The sequence below is a fragment of the Zeus faber genome (assembly GCF_960531495.2).
Source record: "Zeus faber genome assembly, chromosome: 20".
Taxonomy (NCBI): Eukaryota; Metazoa; Chordata; class Actinopteri; order Zeiformes; family Zeidae; genus Zeus; species Zeus faber.
This window is the reverse complement of record NC_137207.1, coordinates 2,775,190-2,802,190: the sequence shown is the minus strand read 5'-3', so window position 1 is coordinate 2,802,190 and position 27,001 is coordinate 2,775,190.

Sequence of the window (27,001 nt, the reverse complement as noted above, 5' to 3'; positions counted from 1 at the left end):
TATCAAGAGACCCTGTCATATAGGGTCCCTTGATTATAAAATATATTATTTAGTAAAAATATATTCTGTATATATATTACAAAATTTGGATCATATTCACAAAAGATAGTAAATTGTTCACACACACACACACACACGTAAACACACAGAACACAAATATATACTGTACATGTGTGCTTAGTCATACATACGCAACATCCCCTGTCTCACACTCCCCGTTCTGTGGCGCCCCAGATCCAATGTATTAAGGGGCTATCACATAGGACATGGTGTGTGCTGCGCTCCCTGTTTGTTAGTGTGCAGGTGCTGAACTGAGCCCTTCACATAGGACGTGGTGTGCGCAAAAGTTCAACTTGTTTGGGCGGCACCGCGGACCTCCATGCAATGCTTCGCTTGGGAGATCATGCGCGTCGCAACCATTACACACCAATGGAGTTTACAGTGCAGTGCATTCTGAGTCCTATTTGAAGGGCCCTTCGCAAGAGGGGGGGCGGGGGGGCTGTGAGCCCTAACTTGGTCAGCAACCCATGCTCTGTGCTTGTCTGCCATGTTGCGTGAGAGTGCCGTTGGACGCACGTGGCGGTGCGTGAGTTGTCATGACGTGGTTTGAACAGCTCACCGCTCACATACTAAACCGTAACCCGCCACATCGTAAATCACCTGGGTGGTGGACGAGAGAGAGTAAACAAGACGAGTGAAATATAGAACGCTGGAGAGGGAGAAAGTGTGATGGAGTGTGCCTCCGTGAGTCTGTGTGTGTGTGTGTGTGTGTGTGTGTGTGTGTCTGTGTGTGTGTGTGTGTGTGTGTGTGTGTGTGTGTGTGTGTGTGTGTGTTATTTCTTTTTCCTAGCGCACAACCCACCCAGGGACAGGCAGCAACTAGTCACATGTCCTCAGTTACATGTCCTTAAATGATAGGTTCTCTATTTTTAGTACAACCTTACTCTTTTGGCTACATCCGCCCTGTTTCTAAGAGACTAGAAACTCCTAAGAAGAAGTTCCCACTCTTTCTACTGGCAACCAACTGAAGCCAGCAGTGCGCTTTGTATGCGCTGCGGCCATTCCAAATAATAATGTCAGATGATGCGATATTACAGCTGTTCAAAACATCTTAAGAAATACACATGACTATAAGACAAGTTCACTTTTTTCAAAAAGGAGATTTAGAAAGGAAAATCACGGTGAGAAGTTGCAGCAGAGTGGTAAGTTTATCCAGACCTCCATGTCAAACTTACAGAGGTCTGGAGAAATTCAAGCTGAATAATTGGTTAGAAAAGGGTGGAGACACTGTGGGCTGTCGTCACGCTTCTAACCAATACAATTGCGCTAGAGGGTGGAGCCTGGCGCTATTGCTCACCTGTGTGTCATCCTACTCTTAACAATAAATTTGCTCCATGCTACTTATTGTCTCGCGAACTGACCAGATGACAACGACACTAACTCCTTCAAAATAATAAGATGTTTGCCAAGATTTAAACAAGAAAAAAAAGTATAATGTTTTACAAGGTAAAGCTTTACATCTTTTTGTGTTAGCGTAGTTAAACTAAAACTAAAAAGCGCTTGCATTCTTGGAAATTGCCAATGACCGCTTTTTACCACTTCAACTGGAAAACCACTTTTCTCCATAGATGTGGGTAAAATTCATATTAATGTTACGGCACTTTTAATTGGGTATCGTTTTCAAGTATTCCACCTCCGAATACACCCTACTGGCAGAAAAATAAATATTCCTCATCTCTTTAAAATGGTACCTTTTCTTTCCTCTCCATTTATTTAAAAAATACCCCATATTTACTTTAAGGTAGTCCGTGGAAAAATTTGCAATGTCTACCTACCTGCCTCGTCTGCAGCATAATGAAGTGACATTATTCTCCATCCTAACTGACGATGGCAACATTCCATCAGTCAGTGTTGGGGTTGGGGGGTGGCTCCAATTTTAACATGAACCGCCCACGTCTGCCCAGATGCCCGCGTGTTACCAGTACAAAAGTTAAAAAAGGGAAAGAAAAGGACTAATTTCCATTGAAATATTCCTGACCACGCTTTTCAAGGGTGTAGGGGTGGCGGTCAGTATTGGAGGCGGACCCACTAGGGGGTGGGGAGTGGTGGGGACATAGCCGCTGCTGCGTTTATTTGCCCTCGGTCATTAATAATTCCCCAGGTGCCACGATTAATTTGAAAATAGCCCAGTTGGGCTGGGGTTTGGGGGTGGGATGGGGGGATGGACAAGTTCCACAGTGCAAGAGGGGAAAAAAGTGGTTGGAATTGCCTGACCGCAGTTATTTGCATTTGCACACGGCCGATAGACATCCATTGCAAGCACGGGCACAAAACAATCGTCCACTATAGTCCACTATGGGGACATCTGCAGACTGGCTGCATTGCCCAGATTGGACCAATTTGTTTGTTTTCAGGTATAACAAATGCCCACTGTGGCAACACTGGCTTGGTGCAACCCCAATCAACACACACATTAAAAAAAAATCAATGTCAAATGCCACGATATGTCCACGATGTGATAATTTTCCTGGATGTCTCTCTCCAGAACACTCCAAACACACGCGTTGTCGAATGGGACAAAATGAATGGGATTGAACTTCAAAAAAGACAGGTTGAGACTTACAGGAGGGACCGCACTGAGGCTTGTGACATCATGAAGGGCGCGGTTGCCACTCCACCACGTTAAAAAACAAGAGCATAGTAGCTGGAGCTGGATGATTAATTCATGATATCATAGGGATGTGAGAATGTGTTAGTGTGTAAGGGCGAGTGCAAGTGTTTTTTTTTTTCACCGGTGTGTGCGGGTGTGTGTGTGTCGAGGCCCCGACATTATTTTCCAGAAAAAATCACATTCAAAGAGTTAAGAGTTCCAGCCTGAACACGTGGCCCTCTAGCTTCTGTTTCCCGAGAAGGCCGGGTCCCTGTAATTTTACCAAACCACCAGGTTTCCCCTCTGAGCCTCTGTGCAGACTGGCGGACAAACTGAGTTGAGTTAAAACAAACACCAATTATGTTATGCAATTAAGGCCCAATACAATACGATATATAAATTTGTGCAAATGATGTATGGTAATGAATAAAGGTTGGTCCTGATGGTTGTAATGATGACCATGTTCCTACTGACTCCGGCAAGCAATAATTTAGAATTGGTAATATTCTTAATTATTGTATTATACTCGTCTCTCTCAGTTCGCCCTGTAGCATGACGTGGCCTTGGACTGGGCTTCGGTCCTTGTGGGCATGGGGAAGCCCTATTCAAATAAAGGGTTATGCCCTGCATAAATAAGAAGACATACCAAGCACACAGACACATCTCACATGCTTCCAATTTGAATTTCCCATTTAAAATAATACATAACATTTCTTTTTTTTTACATTTTTTAAAGCGTGAAAGTTTGCCCCATTGGACTGCAATGAAGTACAGTGAGGAGCTGCAGCACAGTGATACGTTTCTTAATAGTAAAGCGTTCAGCGAGGTTGTGCTATGAACAGTTAGAAATTATGGGAACCGAAATTGGATTATTGCCTTCATTGAAAAATGGTGAACCATCCTATCCTTTAAATATATATTTTATTCTTAATTTTGTCCAAGTCTAGAGTGCTTCTTCCAAATCAGGAAGGTATTAATCTCCAGTTACTTAATTGATGCCACCCCGTCACAGGTGTTTCAAAGGAAAGTGTAACTGGATATCTAGATATTGAATCTGAATCAGAATAATGTTATGTGTGTATGATATGTTAGGTTCACAAGTTAAATACACATACGTTGTTAGTGCACTATGTCAATAAAACAACTTAGAACTAATTGAGTGAACATCAAACTACAACAAACAGCAGCATGAAAGTACATTGATGACACGTTATGTACACATCACAGGAGCATTCTTAAAATAAGGAAAGATGTCTTGAAAGGTCTTTGGGAGGGGATAAGATCAAAAGATAAGATCCCAAAGCTTTCTAAATAAATCCGTAATACAACAAAATGCCTTCAGGATCCTAGCCCTAATTCTAACCCTAACCAGTCAAAAGAAGAGGAAAGATAAAAGATGAATTCCAAGATCATTGAGCCAGATAATGCCTGGAACTTTTTGAAGCAGGGGCCGTTTCACCCGGCTTCCACAAGAGGGTGCAAAACCTGGAAGGTGGAAGTTGGAAGCTGGAAGCGGCGTCGGTCACGTTAAATCTCAACAATATCAATCAGGATACAATCTGGGGAGTTCTGTGGCGCCAATTTGATCAAAATTACTTAACCACAAATATTTTGCATATTTAAGATTGAACTTTTTCTCTGTATCGGCGGTGGTACAACCACACACACACACACACACACACACACACACACACACACACACACACACACACACACACACACACACACACACACACACTTACATACCACATACATCCACCACCACCTTATTTTTCCATTCTCCACTTCTCTTCCCTCTCAAACTGGCCTGTGTGTGTTTCATCCAATTCCCTTTAATGAGCCTCATTTCATTGTCAAGACCCTAATGAGGCTAATTAATTAACCCTCTCGGGCTATGGCATAGCACGGTCTGCCATCCAGACATGGCCTTAAAGATAATATACTGTATGTCTGTTATGGTTGAGAAAAGAAATGATGTTGCTCAAATAGGTAGGTTGATGTTTTTTTCCCGCTGCGAAGAAATTAGTTTATGTCTCCGAGGTTTGCTTTAAAGTTAACCCTTCACTCCATAGGCAAAGGTAATTATATATATATATATATATATACAGTAAATATATATATTTATTTATTTTTTATTTTTATTTTTTTCCACATTTTTTTTCTGCAGTCAAGTGAGGTAGCTATTTTTGCATGTTTAAAATTACATAACTCAACTCAAACATATGTACTTATGTAGGATGCTACATCCTACATACTACATGTAGGATGCTACATACAAAAGTCACATTTTATGGATGTGATTTATTTTAATTTTCTTACATTTTTTGTTTTAATATATATTGAATGTTGGAAAATGGTTTATTTGTTTTTGTTGCTTCAGGACAACATTGAGAAGTTCAGTTAACATTGCAAAACAATATCGCTCTAAATAAAATATGTGTTTTTGGTGCTTCAAAGCAGCACTTTGTACAGTAACTTTTGCTATTTTGGATTTGGCGCACCTACAGTTTCTGGGTGGGATTGTGTCCGAAAATAATTTATTTTACCTGACAAATTTGAACCTTAACGGTCATGTTTCAAAACAGTCTATTTTAGATACGCAAATATAATGTACACCTAGGTTACAGCACCCCTTGCACAGACCTTCAGGCTTCAACGAGCACAAGGGCGCGGGGGATCGGCCTGCAGCTACCGGTGTAGGTACCAGATGTGCTTGGCCTGGCAGATCGGCTCGCACGTGCGAGTCAGAGGGTGAAACAAACGCCATGGCGAAATGAAAAGCCTCGTTCCACCACAGAAACTTTTCGCAGGATCTAAGAACCTTTGGAGGAACGTTTCCACTGCAGGGACCAGGGTCGAAATTAAGTTCCAGGGACAAAGTCCCAGGAACCACAAAGTCCCTGCTCTTCCCCACCTTCCAACAGTCCAGGAACATTGGGGGAGAGGCACATTTTTGTCTATCTGTTTATTTATTTATTTATTTGTTTGTTTGTTTGTTTGTTTGTTTGTTTGTTTGTTTGTTTGTTTGTTTATTTATTTATTTATTAATTTATATTCTTCTTACTCTGCCGTGTCTGGGAGAACATGTCTGGGAGAACGAGATTTGTTTTTTCTTTTCTTTTTTTCGTCCTCATCCTGGTTGTTTTCTGCCAAGGAAGACTGACAGCTGGAGAAAGGGAGGAGGGGGGCGCGGCGCGGCGGTTTCCAGTGGCGCGCATATTTACACACACACGCACGCACGCACGCACGCACACAACACACACACACACACACACACACACACACACACACACACACACACACACACACACACACACACACACACACACACACACACACACACACACAGGCTGCATTTGATTGGCGCCTGGCTCATGGGCGCGGGGCTCAGGCTTGAGTCAGCGGGTGCAGCGGCGAACACGCGCACGCACGGACTGCAAATACGTGCCCGCGCGCGCACAGTCATGCACGCGTGGCACACACACGCACGAACGCAAAGGAGACCAATTGCGACAGTTGTTATGGCAACCAGCGAGACAGAAAGAGAAAAGAATGGCGCGCCTGTGTTGAGGGCCTCCTGAAACTATTTTTCCGACTTTCTCGGACTTCTAAGTTGATAGTTTTGGAAACCATCTGAGGAGACGGAAAAGAGGGGCAGCAGGCACCGATATGACCTTTTAGAACTGAAAACACACAACTGGTCAAAGGATCCCTGTATAATGTATCCCTAATATCTTTTTATATATCTATGTATCTATATATCTATGAATCTATGTATCTATGTATCTATCTATCTATCTATCTATCTATTTATCTATGTATCGTTAAGACATTGAATCGAATAAAAAACATATATATAACAAAATATTCAGAAGTATGTTTCAGAAGATTGTACCCAAAAATGTGAAACTTGCGATGGAGACCTTGACTATACCTCTGCATCGTGACATAAATATTGAGAACATTTCAACATGCACAACATGTGGACAGCACTCCGTGTACTGTATCTTTAAAGTCGCCTCTGGAAAATGAGTACATCAGTCAGTCAGGAGCACGTAAAGCTGTTTTTCCTGTGCGTCAGTGACCGTGGCCCTGTCAGCGAAAACACACACACGCATGACGGAATGCAGGTTAAATGCAGAAAAAATGGCGCCACAAGGAGTTTCAACCCAACATAAACAAGAGGAGAGTCTGGGACAAAATGGGATACTTTTCCAAGGGACACGCAAGGACAGACATAGACTGTCACTTTGTCACAAACACCAACAAAACGCTGCCGCTGATGTCACACACACACACACACACACACACACACACACACACACACACACACACACACACACACACACACACACACACACAGTCTTCTTAAATGCCACACACACACTACACACATTATAACAGCTACAACTTGGTAATATTATTGGAAATAAAATCCATACCGTTATAACTTGTAACTTTTCAACAAACTACACTATTTTTTATAGTGATAGAATGGTGAATGAAGACTTATTATTCGGACCAATATTTTATAATGTTCTCATAATTGCATTCACATACATAAATGCTTAAATACATATAAAGGGCCAATACTGCGGTGCTCGAATCTGTGCCGCAAAGGTATCAGAATATTATGCAACTTTAGTAATTTTGTGTGTCAGAGCCATTGTGAGCACATCTGGGATAAAAGCAAAAACAAAATCACTCAAGTTCACTAAATATAAGATAATACTTGCAGATAGAGACAAAACAAAATGGCACCTGACTATTTAGGCCACGGGCAAAGGAAAGTCACGTTCTATTATTTTTCTTCAAAGAACTTTCAAAAGTTTTTTTTTGTGTCCTTTGAACATTTAAATTTTAGAAATATTTTTTTATGAAATATATATGTACAAAATTGTCTCCTGTTTGACAAAGAAAATGCCGCCATCTGGACCTCTTCGCTACTGTTCATGCCTGTCACTTTATTCCTTATTTTAAAATGGTGCAATACAAATATTTCTACTACATTTTGGTGTTTTTTGGCATAACCTATGTAGAAGTGTGGGAAATAGGCTTAATATCAATGTAGTACTTTTTGGGACAACTCCTGGTCTAGATACCTTCTGCGGCTTTCAGAATCAAATTTACAAGAATTAAACAAGTGTATGAGTTATATGATAAAATACCCTAGCCTAACCCTAACCCACCTACAGACATGAGGGTTAGGGTTAGGGTTAACCCTAATGTAGTATCACTTGACAAATTTAGAATTCACAGCTATGTCTGTTTCCGTGTTCTACTAGCGAGAAAAAAATGTATTCTAAAGGTTCTTCTGAAGGTTGAACTGCAATTAAAACATTTTATACATGTTGAATCTCAAAGCGATGCATATATTGGACTGAGGTTTTGGTTTCGATCAAATGTTCCCACAAGGAAACACAGGAAACGGAGAGACGGCCACCCCTTGGCAACCTGGCCACATTTGAATCCCACAAATTCCTCCAAATTACACCATTGTCGCGCCTGGCCGATGCCGGGCGAGACATCCTAGTTGATCCTCCCAGTTGTTCTCGGGTTGATCCTGTCGGAATCCCAACGACAAACGAACATCCCCAAAAATACAATGGACAGGGCCCGAGTACACACCTATTAGTCTCAATTATACTTTCTTCCATTCTGGCCATCTCACTTTTTCCCTCATTCATGGCAGATGATCGCTTTATAGCCGCACAAAATCATTCTTGTGCTTTGGGGTGGGGTGGGGGTGGCGAGTATTGTTTGGATAGTGTCATAAATATGGAACAGTTTCTGGAAACTGTAGATGGTTTTAAATTAGAGGGAACTTAGCTACTGCAGGAAAACACTCATTCTTCCCAAATTCTCAACCAAGTCCGCAGAGCTAAAGTAGTGACTGATGCGCAGTGAGACAGAATGTTGAACTATGTTGTTTGTTGTAGCAGGACTTAAAATAGACCACCTGCATTTAGTCATATTAAAAAAGGGCTACGGTATTACTTATATTATGTACTGTAGAAATGCCATTGAAAAATGTAAAGAATTACTATGTTGTTGCCCTGTGTATTTTTATACGTTCTTTTGAAGATATCATCTTGTAGAATAGGGAAACAGAGTATACTATAGTTATTCAAAAATATTATACAGTACATAACATTATAGCAATGTTATAGACATAAAGATAATGTTCCAGGATTATTATAGGTTAACTATGAATTAATGATATAATTACCAAAATATAATGTTACTCAAGTATAGCACTATCCCTAAAGTAAAACTATAGTGAGACTACAATAAATCTTCCAATGGAGCAATTAGTGCGCAATTTAAAGTAATGCAAAACCAATTTAGATTAAAATGCTACACTTGGAGCTTTTGACAGTTTTACAATTCACTTGGTAAATTGCGAACTTGATCGATAATCAAGGTCAAAACACGGGTTACGTCCGTGCATGTGTAAGCGTACGCTAATGTGTGTGTGGGCGCACATGTGCGCCTGGTTCTTGCCCATATGTGCAACACACGCAACACTGCAAATGGAAGCGTTTACATTTTATCGCGTGCTTACTTTAATGCAGTGGTAATTTCAGTGGCTCAAAGAAAATAACTGACCAATTGCTGATAATTGCTTGAGATGGCAGCCATGTTGAATGTGGGGTCAAAGGCCGTAGGTTGACAGGCTGCTAACCAGCTGCATGCGGGGTCCACAGAGGTTGGGTTTCAGGGGGAAATGGGTCAACAATTCCCAGTGTGGCAAGATTTCCAAAAGATGTGACTCTATAAACGGGACAAGGGTTTGATGTACCAGTTTCTGAGTAAGGGAACATAGGATTAAAGCCTGGATTTTTAAATATGAAGACCGACCCAATCAGGTGGAACACAGAGTCATTTACAAATCACTTGGATGACATTGAACATGTTTAGCAATCTTCATGCCTCCAAGCAAAATGATTGCTACAGACAAATTTCTCAGTTGAACATAATTAGCGCACGCTAATGGAAAGCATTTAAAAAAAATAATACGGTGACCATATTACTGTGGCTGTTCGCTGTGTGGCTAACTGTGTTGGGTGAAGCAGTGTTGCCCACTATTTTCTATGGAACGCTGCTGGGGGCTGCTCTAAAAGTCAGAAAAGATTTGTGATAAGGCTAAGCTAAACTAAGCTAAACTAAGTTAGTGAAGCCTCAGTTTGGTGTTGGGGGTATGTGGTGTGGGGATTGCAATAAATCTAGTGAAAGTTGCTAAGTTGGCAACACTGGGATGAAGTCAACACTATGATTTTGAGAGCAAATAAAGCTCCATTTCAATCAATTGTCATATGTCCGTTGCATTTGATAATTTGGTATGAACAGTCTTTATTGAAATGAGTGCAAATGCAGATGGTTTGAGATGTTGTGACATTTTTGAGAATTTCCCTGGAATTTTCTCTTGTGTGTCTTTATCTGTGGTAAAAGCCCTTTGCAGTAGTTTGATTCAGCTTTAGTAATGTGCTAAATCAGCGGACTCAGGGAATTGACAGAGCAAAAACGCAGTAGGACTTTAAAATGTTATATGAAAAAATGGCGCTAATGGTGATGCAGTGGTATGTGGATGGTGTGGTTTGAGCAGTCCAGGCATTTTTTTTAAATATATTTTTTCCTCTGCTTGGTGGGGTGGGGTGGGGGTGTAGGCTTAGGCTAGGGATTCTCCCTGGCCTCAGTTTGGTGTTGGGGGTAAGCGGTGTGGGGATGATGTGGTTTGAGCAGCCACACCTAACCTGGGTCTAGGTAATTGGGGCCCAGGATCAGTGTGGCTGCATACCTGTTGCTCGTTGGTTGGTCTAACGAGCAACAGGTAAAACTCCCATCCCCACACACAGGAGAGGAGCCCTTGTCATAACACGTCCATCTGCTCCTGGGCTTATTCCATCTAGCCCACTCCCTACAATAAACTGTGTGTCAGAAACACTGAAAACGTCACTTGGGTGGCGTGTAGTAGGCGAAACTGCCACGATTACATTATAATGTCCTCAGTCTGGTTACTTACTGGTTACCATTTTTAACTTGGAAACACCACAAAAAACATACACAGATTAAAAAGTCCAACTGGTTCATATTAATGCCTGCCATTGAATTCATAATTCTTGCACTGTCTGTTTGCGTTTGGTTGGATTGTGGGTGCTAAGTCTTCCGACAAGTGGCTGAATCTAGCCAAGCAGCTCTAGGCGCAATACACTGAGGCCAGGACTTTTCTGCGTGACAGCCCATCAGTGTGGCACAAAAACATCACCACAAAGCAAAAAAAAACAAAAAACGCCCCCTCCAGTGAACACCACTATGGGTGCACTGCAAGATTAAGGAAACAAGATAAACAAAATGAACAGAAATGAGACAAATTAGGAGGAAGATTATTTTGATTAACACTGGCATGATTTACCATAAGTCAAAACAGATACATTCTAATTTCTTGTGCCCCCTATTGAGCAGATTGCACTGTTGCAAAAAGGGCTAATGAAAAAAAGTTGGGGAAAAAATAAAATACAACTGACAGCCTGGAAAAGAGGGCAGCACGCGCCATACATCGCTACGTTGCATTTTACATGTTGGCTACCTCCAACAATGTTCATGGACTTTTCATTGGTTCCCACACTGTACAAGGGACTATAATTTGTGTTTCCATCCCTGGAGGGTGTACATCAAAAATGAGTGTGAAGATGTTTTATGGAGTATCCATTACGGTCTCGCGTTAATGACAGGGGATGTTGGAGGACGGACGTGACTGAGTAAATGTGATTAAATCTGACAAACTACATAGAGGAGTATCAAAGCTTCTCAAGAATTAAAGCCATGATATTGTATCCTTGATTAGTGGGATGTTTTGGGGTTGATCACTTAACTGAAGAAGGGGGCAGCAACTGTAAAATTCCCTCCATTACATTTGAACGTCAGTCAGTTCTGACCACTAAGGCTATGGGGCCGTGCCCACATGTAGTTACAGAATGTAATCAGTACTTTGATTTTTCCCTCTAGCTGCTGAGTGTAATCACAGACCGCCGCACCGCAAGGTGGTTGTGTCTCTCCAGCTCCCCGCTGATGGCACTATGACAGATAAAAAGCCAGATCCCTGCAGTCCCAGTTAGTCCATTTCTGATTGGTTGGCTTAGTGTGGTTTAGCCGCTTGATCCCACATAATGTCTGGGCGGTTGGTCTGACCCCCTCGCTGTTGCTTGTCGTGTGGCAAGTAGCAGAGACACTGCAAGAAACAAACATGTCAACACAACCTCAGGTGACCATTTTATTTCCAACAAACCAGCTCTAAACGCTGAAACACTCCAGGACAACATCATTAAGAATGTGCCACTCAATGCAAACGCAATGACCCTTCGAAATAGTATGGCTTAGAATTCCTCACATCGCTCTCGTAGAGGCTAGGGTTGGAATATGTAAGGAAATAAATTTGGTTCCAAAAATTTAGCTTGGATTGCAAATATCTGCAACGGTTATCCCCTATTGGGTTGAAATAGGCTAAAAACGCCAGACCTTCATTTCCTGTGGAGGGAGCGTTGTTGCCCGACCTGGAAGCAACGCTACCCCTGGCACGACGGATGGTTAAAAATGTACGCCAAGTCGCCACGTTGAAAGTTCCGAACTTTTATCAATATAGAATATAAGTATTTTTAAGATTTATAAAATATGTCGATTTAGCTATTGGTTGTACCAAAAGTAACTTTGCCAAGTTTCCCAATCATACACCAATTTGATATGCATAGAGTTATTTGGGCTAAACGCTCCATTTCAGTTTCTGCTCCCTCCCAGCATAGGGCAAGCCCGTGCTGTGTAGGGAGTAGCGCAAAAACAAAAACTCTATGGGTCACAGAACAGAGCCTGCATTAACACAGATTCACTGCTGTCAGTGTAATTTTTTGATGCTGTAGGTGGGAGGTGGGAAGATTCATCATTGGCCAGCAGCATTAAGGGTTGCGGGAGAGGATTTCTATTTCCGCACTCAACCTGAGACTGCTGCACATTGAGCACGAGGCTTAATCCCTGTAATTTATAGGTGTCAAAATAGTTTGTTCGTAATGGTTTTAATGCATGGATATAGAATACAGGATTAACACCTGAAAACAGCCTTCAGTTGCTGGCCACTGTACAGTAATTGGCCAATGTACTTTTTCATGTCAGTGCAACAATTTCGCAAAGGGGACTTTTTAAAGTGCATGGTGTTGACATGTGCAAGTTAAAAGCCAGCAATCCAATCTCTGCGATGACAGCAGACTCCCACTAATACCGCAAGTCCCTTTCCCACATTCTTTGCGTGTACAGTACGCTTGTCAGATGTGATGTGACCAGACTGACAACTACAGCATTTTTCAATGCTTCACAATTTGACTGTAGAGTTCATGAGTGTGCTTTTGTTTGTCTGGCATGAGGTTTTGCATTTCGATTCACATTAGTCCATCGGTTCCAGCCAAAAATGTCCACGTCCGACACGCCCACATCCTCCATCATCTTCATCCTGAGCTTGTCATGCCCCAAGTCCAGAGAGACCTGGGCCAGACAGAGCTGCCTCCTGAATGCCACGAGGGCTGGGTAGGCCCCCAGACACTTGGCCCCTGTGGCTCAAAGGCTTCCAGTTCTGTGTCAGGCATCGGGCAAACAGAAACAGCACCACCCCACCCTCTGTCTCACCAGCTGAAGAGTGGATAATGTTTTAAAGACTCTGAGAGAGAAAGAGAGAAAGAGAGAGAGAGAGAGAGAGAAATGAAAACATTGATGGCAGATTTGGTTACTCCTGCCCCTCGCATTGTACCCGCTGGGTTCTCATGCCATAGATGTGGACTGTCGATAGCGGTTAGTCTAACCAGTTAGTCACACCTTGAGTCACCTCAGCCTCTGCTGGCAGGGGAAGTCATAAAGCAGCTTGACCAGCACTGCAGTCAGGCCGACTGGCTGCCGTTCTGCCTGCGCCGCTGCCTGTGAAGATTGCAAACTCACGTCTTCCTATGTGTACGTAATCCTTAAATTCTCTAAATTGGTCAACTCTCCGGCTGCAGGCTTGGGAAATTTTAAATGAATTATAAACTCGGATTTATCTCAACTCTGTCGTATTAGTATCGCTGGTGAGTCATATCTGCAATTCAGTATCTAACGTAAACAGTATCAATACAACAAGCCTTTCTCGGCTCATGCCAGAAAAAACATATTTTTCTTTTTTACAGACATATTGTAGTAACAGACTGCTTCAGTTGTGATGAAGTTTGGGGAGGAGACACATGCTGCTGAATGTCATTGTTTAAAAGATAGGTTTGCCATTTTTTTAACCCAGGCCTTATTAAATGTTGATTCCCATCATATATAACAGTTAATAGCACAACTTTTCTAACCACTATATTATTCACAAACGTACCACTCTGCTGCAGCTTTGTACTTTAGCCAAATGCAGTCCAATTGGGAAAACATTAAACCCTTATAAAAAAAACATGTTAAATCTCCTTTTTCGAAAAACCAGACGCTCACAATATAGTCAGACAGTCTTTATATCTATATATTTCACTGCAGGAACTTTTGGAGGAACCGTCCCATTTTTTAGTGTCCGCACTTCAGGAACTAAGAAGTCCTAGTTCTTAGAGCGCGTTCTGGAGAGAGTTTTTTAGCTCCTACCTCAAGGCAGGGTCTAACCGGCACAAGAGGAACCTTCAGTCTGCCGGTTTGTTTGGCATCAATCTGGGTGGGGACAAGCCCATGTACACTCAGCGGAAATGAAATATAACAAATAAAAATAAAAAACAATAAAAATCGTATTTTTTATTGTAGATGTATTTATGTCATTGATTTTATTTTCCGACATTAATTGAATAAAACAAAAACTGTCACAACGCGTGCTTGTGCCTTATGAAAGTCGGAACAAACTTTTAAATTAGGCCTTTTAGATCTAATATGAGTGAAGATTCAGCAATCGGATTGCTTATTTCTCATCTCAAATTTGTTCAGAAACAGTTTTTGGTGGACTGATAAGGTCAAATACGTGAACGTTTCCGAAGTAAATTCAACAGAACCCGAAAGTGAAGCTGAAACTTTTTGCACTAAAGTAACTAGAAACAGGAAGACGGTCTGCTTCCTATTGGCAGCGGACAGGTTTTTCCACATACGTTCATGTCTATGTGCGTGACTTGTGTATCTTATATCTTTTGTATCAGTAAATATTAAAGCAATTAACCTACTAATTTAATCTGCAAAATGTAATTTTGAAATTTGCCTCCACTTCCCTGATCCCTGATCTTAAAATTGAAAAAGGTTTTATTAAAAAAAAAAACCAACAAATAAGTAAAAGAAAATTGTCTTCGGACATTTTAATTCCTGCTTTTATTTTCTAACAAGTTATGGGTTTCTAAACAAGCCCACCCCCCATTGCTTCAGACAATTAGAATTTCATATGATATATACACATTGAAGAGAAAAAAAATTATACGTTCATTCTTTTAAACCAGTAAATTGTTTGGTTATGACCATCCTGACAACCTGTCTGTCAATGTGTGGATTTATTTTTTTTGACAGTAACCTTGAGTCAACCTGAAGTTCTGGTGTCTGTGTGGATTTCCTGGGTGGCCGTGTGAAGTCTGTTACACAAGTCTCCCAAATTGGGGTTTTGGTATGAGACTTTTCAACCAAATCTTTGAGAGAATATGAAATATGAAAAGAAATATAAAGACATATACTGTATATATATAAACAAAATAACGATAATCTACAAAAGACCAAACCCCTGCTGGGTTTGGTGTTTGGTATGGTATAGATGGTGAAGATGTGACAAATTTTACATCTGCAATTAACATCTGTTCAAGCCCTTATTCTTGATAGCCAAAACGTAGCTTGTCCAAAACAGACGTGACTTTGCTGCCATGCAAGAATCACTCCTGTTAAAAAACTCTTGTTAAAAAAACACCAAAGAGGAATTCTACTCATTCTTTTTGTGAAGGTGAGAAACTTCAGCTGCTGTTCAGCTGTTACAGCTTTCTTGTTATCGAGCCTTGCAATGGACATTTATGACACTGGTGAATTAAGTGTAAATCAACTAAAATGGAAAAAAAAAAGCCTCCGACCTCATTTATAAATTGCTTCTTAAAATGTCCCTAGGAGGAACAGTGTGTTCTTTTGGATCTGCCGACACAGTCCTTTGATGGGTTAGACCCAGAGAGAGACAGAGCGAGCAGGAGAGAGACCCTGTGGTCACAGTCTGATGTATTTTGCATCTGTGGCTCATGAGCAGCTGCTGGAAACATCCGGCTTCCCGCAACTTTTCTTAAATTTCGAGCACTTTGGTGCTCGAAAAACAGAGAATGTTAATTCTTCCTGAACTGAATGTGCCTGCCTGTTCATAATTGGTATAGATATATGCCATGTCACCACCATAGCAGGCATCCAGACTTGAGGGTTGTGTGCAAATAAACCAGAGAAAAGATGCAAGAATAGAAAAGAATCTCTCTCAGCACCCATATATCTTAATGGTCCCTGAAGGTCCCTGATTTGTTCACTCTTAACTTTAATCCATTGTTCAAATCCACGCCTTGATCGCTGGAACCCATCTCACTAATTGGCAGAATAGCTTCAGTGAAAATGAACATACTACACAAGCAAACATATTTTCAGTGATCCCAGTTCAACCGAAAGGAAACTGGTTTAATGATCTAAACAGTACAGTATAATCAACAGTTTTAAGAAACACAAGAAACAGAGAATTTATTTGGCAACACTATAGCAACAACAACCACCATGGGTAGCCTACAGCTATATCCTCCACCCGACATCCAACGCCGGGACCATCCAGCAGCCCAGCAATACATTTCATTAGCACAAAAACAGAGATACTTCCAGGTAAAGTAACTGAACTGTGAAGTCTTAAGCTAGGGCGACATTGCATTATTTTCAAGGCTGATTTGGCAACGATTTCAGATAGATTTGAGTCCAGGGTAGTCGCGCAGTAGAATCGTACCTGTCATCAATACGCATCTGTGAGTGAAAGACTTAAATCTATTTCTAGAGGATCCCAATTCACCAGGTCACGATTTAATCAAACATGTTTGATTTTATTGGGAGTAGTCTTTCTAAAGGCTTTTGGTGTGTGTGCGTCAAAGCCTCAAATCGCAACAGCAATTTTCAACAGCCGATTAGATCATGCACACCTGCACTATGGCGAAGCCATAGAAAGCGACAAGTGGGCGAGTGTGGACTTCTGGAATGGAGGAGCGACTTGTGGAATTGTGGCAGATTTATGAGAGTCCAATTAGTGTAACGGAAGCGCTGCAAGTTCACTGCACAAACAACAACAGTCGCGAGCTTTATAGCATTTATGTAGGTTTTGGTGTCAAATTATCGCAAGATATTTTGCATCTCACAAGAAAATTGTGGGAAGATTCATTCCATACATTCTTGCAAGTGCTGGAGTACTACAAAACTCTGTTCATCTGTTCTCCTCAAAGATAGCCGTGTGCAGAACATCTGTGAATTTCAGTTGTATGTGCTGCTCAATCTTTTCATTGTCGTTCATGATTGAGGCTTATATCTAATCTAATCGAGGTTGCATGATGACTTTAGGGAATGAGTTTGGGTAAGCGCTTCAGGTTACTTTCTTTTGCAACTGGCCAGAGAGATGGCATTTATATGGTCTCCAGTCTGTGACCAAGCCAAGTAAGGAATCTAAGACCCCGTTCACACCTGACAATAAAATGTGTCCTGGGTGATGTTATCAGGTGACTGATAAGAAGAATCTGTGGTGGCCCGGGCAGTGGTGGCACTGAAGAGTTGGCAAGAAAAGCAGTCTGTTTTGCCATTATACTACAGCCTGACATGAATACTGTTTTAAGATGGCTTGGCTTGTTTGTGAGTCCAGAGGTCATCAGGTACTTGTAGCTGTGGCCCCAGGGTAACAGTGGATGGGCGCCACTGTCTGATGTCAAAGACTTTCTGACTTGCGCTTTTCCCAAGGCCTACATCCCTACTTGAAATTTGGTCTTAACATTAGGTGCAGTAAACTATATTATTATTATAATCTTATTCAAACTGTTCCAACTGGTCTTGTTAGTTTGCAAAAACCGAATGCTTCTCCAATCACCACAATGAAACAAAAAAACATAAATTGATAAGCCCTTTATTTTAATTTTTTATTTTTAGAATCTTAATTGTTTTTCTCAGAGTCTCAGAATATTGAAACAACATTTGCATATTACAAACATGAGAAAGGGAGGAACTAAATACTAAAAGATCATACATTTCAAACAACAACATAAAGATACAATTAAAATGACCAATGACAACAGAAACATAAATCATTTAGACAAAACAAAAAAGGAGGAGGGAATGTGTACAGTTTTGGCAATGAAGATAGTTGCAATATATTACAGCTCATAATACATCCGCTCTTTACAATGGTCAATCGATCAATGTGAGCAATAGATCGACATCCAATAAAATATTCTTTGTTCGAGTGAGTATATGAAACAAATGCATAACACAACAACTGTAGTGAGTGCAGGGATACTACAAGGATATAGGTGGTGTAAGTTAAGTGTGAGGATCAATGAATTATGTGAGACATATGGGTATGGAGTTTGCTATGCATAAACATTAGAGCGGCCATATTTGGCTATAAGAAAAAACTGTAAATACTCGATAATATATATATATATATATATATATATATATATATATATATATATCTTTTCAGTCTATCAACTAACTTTGCAGCTCTCTCTTGCCTTGCTAGACTATTAACACCACCTTCACTCCAGCGTTGGTTATTCTAATTATTTCTGCGTGTTTGTTCCTAACCCTCGAGCCACTCCAGGTGGTTCATGTATAATATTCTAGCTAAATTACAGACACACAACTTATTTTACAGTTATAAGAGCAATATTTTCAAGCACTTATATACACTTCCTTGGCTAAGTGTTGCCGCCTTAAAGGCTCTCTAGCGACACGCGATTGTCTATTCCTCAGCCAATTTTAAACTCCCTGCCAGTATGGTTCCCTCCTTCACTTGGCAGCATATGGCTGCGACGACATAGGATGAAGAGCAGTATCCACAGTAGTTATGCCGGCTTAAGTTCCTGTGGTACATGGATGGGATGGTTTGAGCAGCCATACCTGACCTCTATCTAGGTAATTGGGTCAGAGTGGCTGCATACCTGTTGCTCGTTGGTTGGGCTAATAAGTGGCAGGTTAAAACCCCCATCCACACACACACTCAGGATAGGAGCCCTGTCATGACATGTTCCATCTGCTTCTGGCCAATTCCAACTAGCCTCCTCTCTACAATAAACTGATGTCTACAACCCATCGTCGTCTGTGTCTCTGTGCCGGAGAGCCCTGAAAACGTCACTTGGGTGGCGTGTTGTAGGAGAGCCTGTCACAGTTCCACTTGAACTTTATAATGGACTGCCTGCCTGTTCAGTCCTCTGCTTCACTTGGTACGTTGTAGCATTAGGCTGCGATGACACAGGATGGAGAGCTGTATCCACAGTAATCATGTCGACTTAGTTCCTCTCTAACTTTATATAACAAACATTTTCAATCATTTTCAAACATATTCTACTCTATTTTCTTAAGTTCTCCTTTAACTTTTATTTGCTATATATCGAGAATTTTGTTCATTCTAGATAATACTTCCTCAACACTAGAAAGTTGTATGTAATTTCTTTGTGATGACCCTCTGGACGAGCTATACATTTTCCCACATCCAGGCTCTGCTCAGTCTCAGAGTATTTACAACATACACGCCGTTGTCTCTTACTACACCTGGGAATACTACTCTATTTTCAATAAACACACATGGCAAACTTTTTACACAAGACACACCAACCGATTATAGCAACATTCAACAGATGATTACTCATTCTTTTCACACCATAGTCTTTCATAAACACATATGCACATAGATTATTTGCATCAGGCTCTGTTTAAGTTCCTTTTTCTGATAAAATGTACAATAATTACATTTTAACCATGTCATTTTTTTACTTTTCCAATACCTACAATCAAGTTGTAGGTATATTACATGATTAGCCATTTTCATGGGCGCGAGCCACTCAAAATCTCAATCGCAGCTCGTAGTCCTGTCAGCACACATTCTGAGGTGATTTTTTTTGGACAGCCAATCACAGCCTTCATTGTAGAACCTTCCCTTTTCTTAGAAAGGGTTCTTATAGCAGCACCCGCATCATATTTTCCCATATTGGGGTAGACATCCTTAATACATTACCTTGAACTTTCCTCTACATTTTTCATTGCTTTTATAGAAGACTTTGGCTCCCTCTTCTGGATTTATAATGTAAATTTTTAAATGTTTTTTTGGTACATTTTGTGGGGGACATTCTCTTTATTTTTTTCATTATTTCACTTCATTTTGGTTTTATCGCATACATTTTTAAGAGGTTTTTTGATACTTATATCTTGAGTATTGGTGGTTTAGTATAACATGTAACAGGTTATTTTCATGTGGTGTTACTAATTAACTACAACATATGGTTTTAACAATACTGAAGATCTTTATCCAGATTTGTTGATTATCATTCTAAACCTCTGATGGATTGGCAGCTGCATTTTTTCTGAGTGAGATTGTTTCCAGAAAGGACGTTAGCCACAGGTCTGCATTTAACTGATCTGCACCCTTTCAGTTGAGGGGAATAAGCCTTCTCTGTTGGGAGGATGGTCAAGAAGAGGAACCCAACTGCAAGAGACATGGTTTAGGGAGTATTTACAGGGGTTAATTGAGAAGACACAGGGAATCCGGAACAGGCAACAGACGGGGGATCAGGCCCAGCAGGGACTCGTGATGGGAAGGGACAGGGACTCACGACCAGGCAGGGAATCCAGAATCAGGGACCAGGAGCAGAGGAGCCGGCGGAGAAACAGGAACTCAGCGCACAGCGCACACACACAGGGAAACAGGCAGGTACGTGAAATCGGTGAAAGGACATGCAGCAAGGGGACAAGGGCAGTGAAAAAGTAGGTGGAGACTGGTGGTGAGATTACAGACTGGGGACAGGTGTGCAGTGACAGGGAAATGAAGTGACACTAGACACAGACAGAGGGAGCCCGAGAGGGACAAGGGGATATAATGGCAGACAGGGGGAGCTAGAGAGGGCTAGAGGGAGACAGAGACGATTAAACAGAGAATCAAGGCAGGGGAGGATTGTGACATCCTCGCTGTCATACAACCAGTTGCTATATATTTGTTCACGGTGTTTAGACCATGCATCCTGTACAGTATAGTTAAAGTATAGTTAAGAAGATCCATGAATGGATCACATCGTACTGTACAACCAATAATCTTTCCAAGAGATTGTGTGGCACCTTCCCGAATTGCCTTAATTGGGGGGCAGGCCCATGCCATGTCAAAGAAAGTGCCTTTATCCTGTTTACAGTGGCAACAGACATCCGGTTCTGAGAGACCCAATCAGTTTATTTGCACGAGAGTAAGATATACTCTATAATCAATTATTAGAAATGTTATAATTGATAATTTTGTTCTTAACTGATTTCAAGAACTTGTGCAGCTTCTTCCAGATGTAATCCCACTCATCAGAGTCCAGGGATGTACCCAGGTCCATCTCCCAGTTCCTTTGAGCGGCCCCATCTGTTAGTCGTGCTGTTGTTTAACATTTTTTAAACCTTGGAGGCAACTCTATTTCTCCCCTCTGTCATTGCATTTAGTATGAATTTGATTACTGTAAGTATAGTAAGGGTCACATTATCACCCAGGTATTTACTCAATTGTGATCTGATTTGAAAATATTTCAGAAAATCACTGTTTTTAATACCATACCTAGCTTTTATGTCCTCAAAGCTTCGCAACCCTCAGCTCGAGAACATGGATTCTTAAATCAAGTGTTACATTTACATTTACATTACATTTAGTCATTTAGCAGACGCTTTTATCCAAAGTGACTTACAAGGGAGAATAACATTCAAGTTACATTGTGACAGAGATTAGTGTAACAACAACATTAGTGTAACAATAAATACTGCTAGGTAGTGCTAAGTAAGTAAAGTACAATACCTTTGGAATCCCAATCCGCATTCATGAGGGGTTTGCCTTTTAAAGTGAATTCATAATTGTTCCATAAAGGTGATTTTTGAGAGTTAATCACTTTGAAGCCAATGTTTTGAAACGTTCTGACATATGACAATCTGATATGAGAATTTGATCAATGGATTGTCTATCTCTTTACAAGTGGGAACATACCACAATCAAAGATACCCTATAATTCTTATTGTCCAAAATGTCCTTTCCAATTGCTTCCCGCAATGTGTCCGCAGAACTTGGACCATAAGCCCATTTCAGAGTGTATCTTGAGTTAAAAGCAATGTAGTATTTGTATACATCTCGGAGGCAAGACGCCAATTCCTATCTACATCTATCTTATCATTCCAGATTATGGTGTGGGGATAGTGTGGTTTGAGCAGCCACACCTGACCTGGATCTGGATAATTGGGATCAGCTGGAATTAGCCCAGGAGCAGATAGAACATGGCATGACACAGGCTCCTATCCTGAGTGTGTGTGGGGATTAGGGTTTTACCTGCTGCTCATTAGACCAACCAAAGAGCAACAGGTAGGCAGCCACCCTGTTGACATTATACCCAGATATAGCCCCAAACTCTCAACTGCCTTAGGGGTATGTTTGAGAGTTTTTTGGCCCCGGTCAGTGTTAGTAGAACATCGTCTGCAAAGAGGCTCACTTTCATTTCAGAACTAGGACTGACTTGATATTTGGGTCATTCCAAATTAACATAGCCATTGGTTGAAGCATTAAAACAAATAACAGGGGGCAACCTTGTAGAGTCCCACGTTGTAAATCGAAGGCCTCTGATACAATACCATTTTTAGAAATTCTAGCTCGAGGAGATGTGTATAGCAAGGACACAAGTGTAGAAAATGATATCCATCCATCCATCCATTTTCCTCTGCTTATCCGATGCCGGTGGAAGCAGGCTCAGCAAGGAGTTCCAGGTCCCCTTCTCCCCGGCAACATTTTCCAGTTCCTCTTGGGGGACCCCGAGGGGTTCCCAGGCCAGCTGGTATGTTATCCCTCGAGCGTATTCTGGGTCTACCCCATGGTCTCCTACCAGTTGGACGTGCCCGGAAAACCTCCAAAGGAAGACGCCCAGGAGGCATCCTGATCAGATGCCTGAACCACCTAAACTGGCTCCTTTTGACGCAAAGGAGCAACGGCTCTACTCCCAGCGGCTTTACTCCCAGCTCCCTCCGGATGTTCGAGCTCCTCACCCTATCTCTAAGGCTGAGCCCAGCCACCCTATGGAGGAAACTCATTTTGGCCGCTTGTATTCGCAATCTCGTTCTTTTGGTCACTACCCAGAGCTCATGACCTTAGGTGAGGGTTGGGACGTAGATGGACTGGTAAATTGAGAGCTTTGCCTTCCGGCCCAGCTCCATCTTCACCACAACGGTCTGGTAGAACGCCTGCATCACTGACGCCGCACTGATTGGCCTGTCCATCTCACTCTCCATTTTCCCTCATTCGTGAACAAGATCGCGAGATACTTGAACTCCTTCACTTAGGGCAGCAACTCGCTCAAAACCCGGAGGGAGCAATCAACCGTTTTCCTGCAGAGAACCATGGCCTCAGACTTGGAGGTGCTGAATCTCATCCCGACTGCTTCACACTCGGCTGAAAACCGCCCAGTGCGTGCTGGAGATCACGGTCTGATGAAGCCAACAAAACCACATCATCTGCAAAAAGCAGAGATGCAATTCTGAGGTTCCCAAACCGGACCCTCTCCTCACCTCGGCTGCGCCTTGAGATCCTGCCCATGAATATCACAAACAGAATCGGGGACAAGGGGCAACCTTGGCGGAGTCCAACACCCACTGAGAACGTGTTTGACTTTGTGCCAAAAATACAAACACAGCTCTCACTTTGGTTGTACAAGGCCCGGATGGCTCGTACCAATGGCCCCGGTACACCATACTCCCTCAGTACCCCCACAGGATCCCCTGAGGAACACGGTCAAAGCCTTCTCCAGGTCCACATAACACATGTAGCCTGGATGGGCAAACTCCCACGACCCCCCCAGCAACCCTGCAAGGTAAAGAGCTGGTCCACTGTTCCATGTCCTGGACGGAATCCACATTGCTCCTCCTGAATCTGAGGTTCAACAAGCAGCCGGAGCCTCCTTTCCAGCACCCTGGAGTAAACTTTCCCGGGGAGGCTGAGTAGTGTGATACCCCTATAATTGGAGCACACCCTCCGGTCCCCTTTTTTAAAAATGGGAACCACCACCCCCGTCTGCCATTACACAGGTTCTGTACCTGACATCCACGTGACACTGAAGAGGCATGTCAACCAAGACAGCCTCACAATGTCCAGAGCCTTCAGCATCTCAGGGAAAATCTCATCTACCCCTGGCGCCTTGCCCCCGAGGAGCTTTTTCACTGTCTCAGAGACCTCTGCCAGGCATATGGAAGAGACTTCTCCCAAGTCTTCAGACTCCTCCCCTGAGGACGTATTGGTCGGGTTCAGGAGTTCCTTAAAGTGCTCTTTCCACCGCCTCACAATATCCCCAGTCCGGGTCAGCAGTTCTCCTCCCCGGCTGAATACAGCCTGAGCCAAGGCCTGTTTTCCCTTTTTCGCTAGAACTTCCTTGAGGCAAATCGAAAGTCCTTCTCCATAGCCTGAACTCCTCCCACACCCGGGTTTTTGCTCCAGTGAGTGCCGAAGCCGCAGCCCTTCTAGCCTGCCGGTACCTGTCTGCTGTCTCAGGAGACCCCTGGGCCAGCCGAGGCCGAAAGGCCTCCTTCTCCTTCTGGACGGCTTCCTTCACCGCTGGTGTCCACCAAAGGGTTCTTGGGTTACCACCACGACAGGCACTGACTGCCTTCTGACCACAGCTCCTAGCAGCCGCCTCTGCAATGGAGCTTTTGAACATGAACCACTCAGATTCCATGTCCCCAACCTCCCCCGGTATGCGCAAAAAATTCTTGGTGGGAGTTGAAGACCTCGCGGACAGAGGCATCCACCAGGCGTTCCCAGTTCACCCTCACTACACTTTTCACCGCATACATGACCACCACTACATACTGGTACCACATACACTTATGAGCCACCCTAAGCTCGAACATGGTGTACATTATGGCCAATCCATCACTAGCACAGAAGTCCAATAACAAAGCACCACTTTGATACAGATCAGGCAGGCCGTTCCTCCCAATCACCCCCTTCCAGGATTCCTCATCGTTGCCCACATGAGCATTGAAGTCTCCCAGTAGAACTAGAGAGTCCCTAGGCGGAGCCTCTTCCAGGACGCCACCCAGCTACTCCAAGAAGGCCGAATACTCTGAACTGGTGTTCGGTGCATAAGCACACACAACAGTCAGAGCTTTCCCCTTAGCAACTTGTAGTTGCATAGAGGCGACCCTCTCATTCACTCCAACACAGTGACACTTAGCCGGGGGATCGTGAGTATCCCCACACCCGCCCGCTGCCCGGCTGGCATTGCACCTGACCTCACAACTATCCCTGCAGGTGGTGTTCCCACAGGGTGGGGAAAATGATATTCAAATCCAAATTCCTGTAGTAACCTGAAAAGGTATGGGGAATGGTGCTGATCGCTGGCTCTAATGCTGACTTAGCACTGCGTATTATGTGCATTACCTTTATCATATTGTCTGCTATCTGCTGTGACTTGACAAATCCAATTTGGTTCCTATGAATAATTTTAGGGAGGATGTTATCTAACCACCTGGCTAGTATTTTAGCATATATTTTAACTTCTGAATTAATAAGTGAGATGGGGCGGTGACTTCCACATACTGTAGCATAGGGTCTTTGTTAGGTTTAGGCAGCATTGTGATGAGTGTAGCTTGACTAGATGCAGGAAAGTGGCCAATTTGATTTGCCTCATTAAAGACATTCTTTAATTTGTCTTCCAGTATGTAGGGGAATGTCCTATAAATGTTAAAAAGTTAATACTGTAACCATCATCACCAGGAGCTTTCCTAGCTGTTAAGCAGAGAGTTGCTGCCTTAACCTCATCTCAAGATATTTCCTTTTGAAGATTACTTTTGTCATCTTCAGATACCTTTGCTATGTTTATTTTTACTGGATTAGTTGTCAAAATCAGATCCAGCTGGAATTACTTTGGCAGAGTAAAGTCTTCTATAAAATTCCTGAAATCAATCATTTATACTCTGGGGAGTGAGGAGTAGTTGGCCGTCCTGTGATTTAATTTCAAAGAATAATTGGGAGTTCCTAGCTTTTTGTAATCTGTGGGCCAACAACCTCCTTGCCTTGTCTACCTCTTCAAAGTATGTACTCTTCAACCAGTATCGATCAAATTCGGTTTTTGTGTTCAACAAATCTTTGACATCCATTTTTGATTTTAACTGGTCTGCATAAATGTGGTTGTTCTTTAGATTTGCCTTCTGCGTTGATTCTAAACCAAATAATTTCCTGGTGAGGTTATCCAATATCTCTTCTCTTTTCTTTATCTGCTTGGTTGCATTTCTAATGAGCCACCCTCTACAAGTAGCTTTGTCGGCCCACCAGACAGATGCATAGGACTCCACAGAGCCACTGTTAACCTCAAGTGTTTCAGTTTCGATGTGTTCAATAAATAAAAAGTAAATAAAAGTAAATAAAATAAATAAAATAAATAAAATAAATAAAATAAATAAAATAAATAAAATAAAAGTGAATTATTTAGTTTCTACTGTAGATATGATGTGATGTATGGAGGTTGAGAACACCAAATTGATTGGGCAGTGGTCGCTGTATATCATATTTTGTATTTCCCAGACACCCGAAGTCAGGGGCGGAATCCCGTGTATATTCTTGAAACACAGAGGTACTTTGTTTTTTGCATCCCCGGTCCGTGAACATTTTTGTGCGCTGCAGTCCGGTCCGTGCTCGAGTGTGATGTAAAAGTTGCCAATGTGAGGGGGTTGCAAAAAATCAAACCTGTATCCAATTTAGGACCACATTTTAATGGCCCAATTCCGAATTGAAAATATCAGATTCCATGTGATTTGTACTGTTCACACCGTCATGAAAAAAACTGATCTGAGTCACATAAGAGAAAGAAAAAGGATTTGGGCCACTTTGGCCTGCAGTTGAACATAGCCTATGCCTTACCACTGAAGTACAATGAAGTTGTTCCACTGTCACTTTCCTGTGAAAGAGAGAAAGTCATTGGAAGACAAGGATTTTTGGACCACCGACCAAGGCTACTTGAAGCTGATGGTGGGAGTAGTTCCAGGATGATGGTGCGAGGCTCGTCCCTGTCACTGGGTTTCGGACCAATTCTGTGGCCAGGTTGTTCGTCAGTGGTGTTCAGGACACTCTTGAGCAGGTTGGTG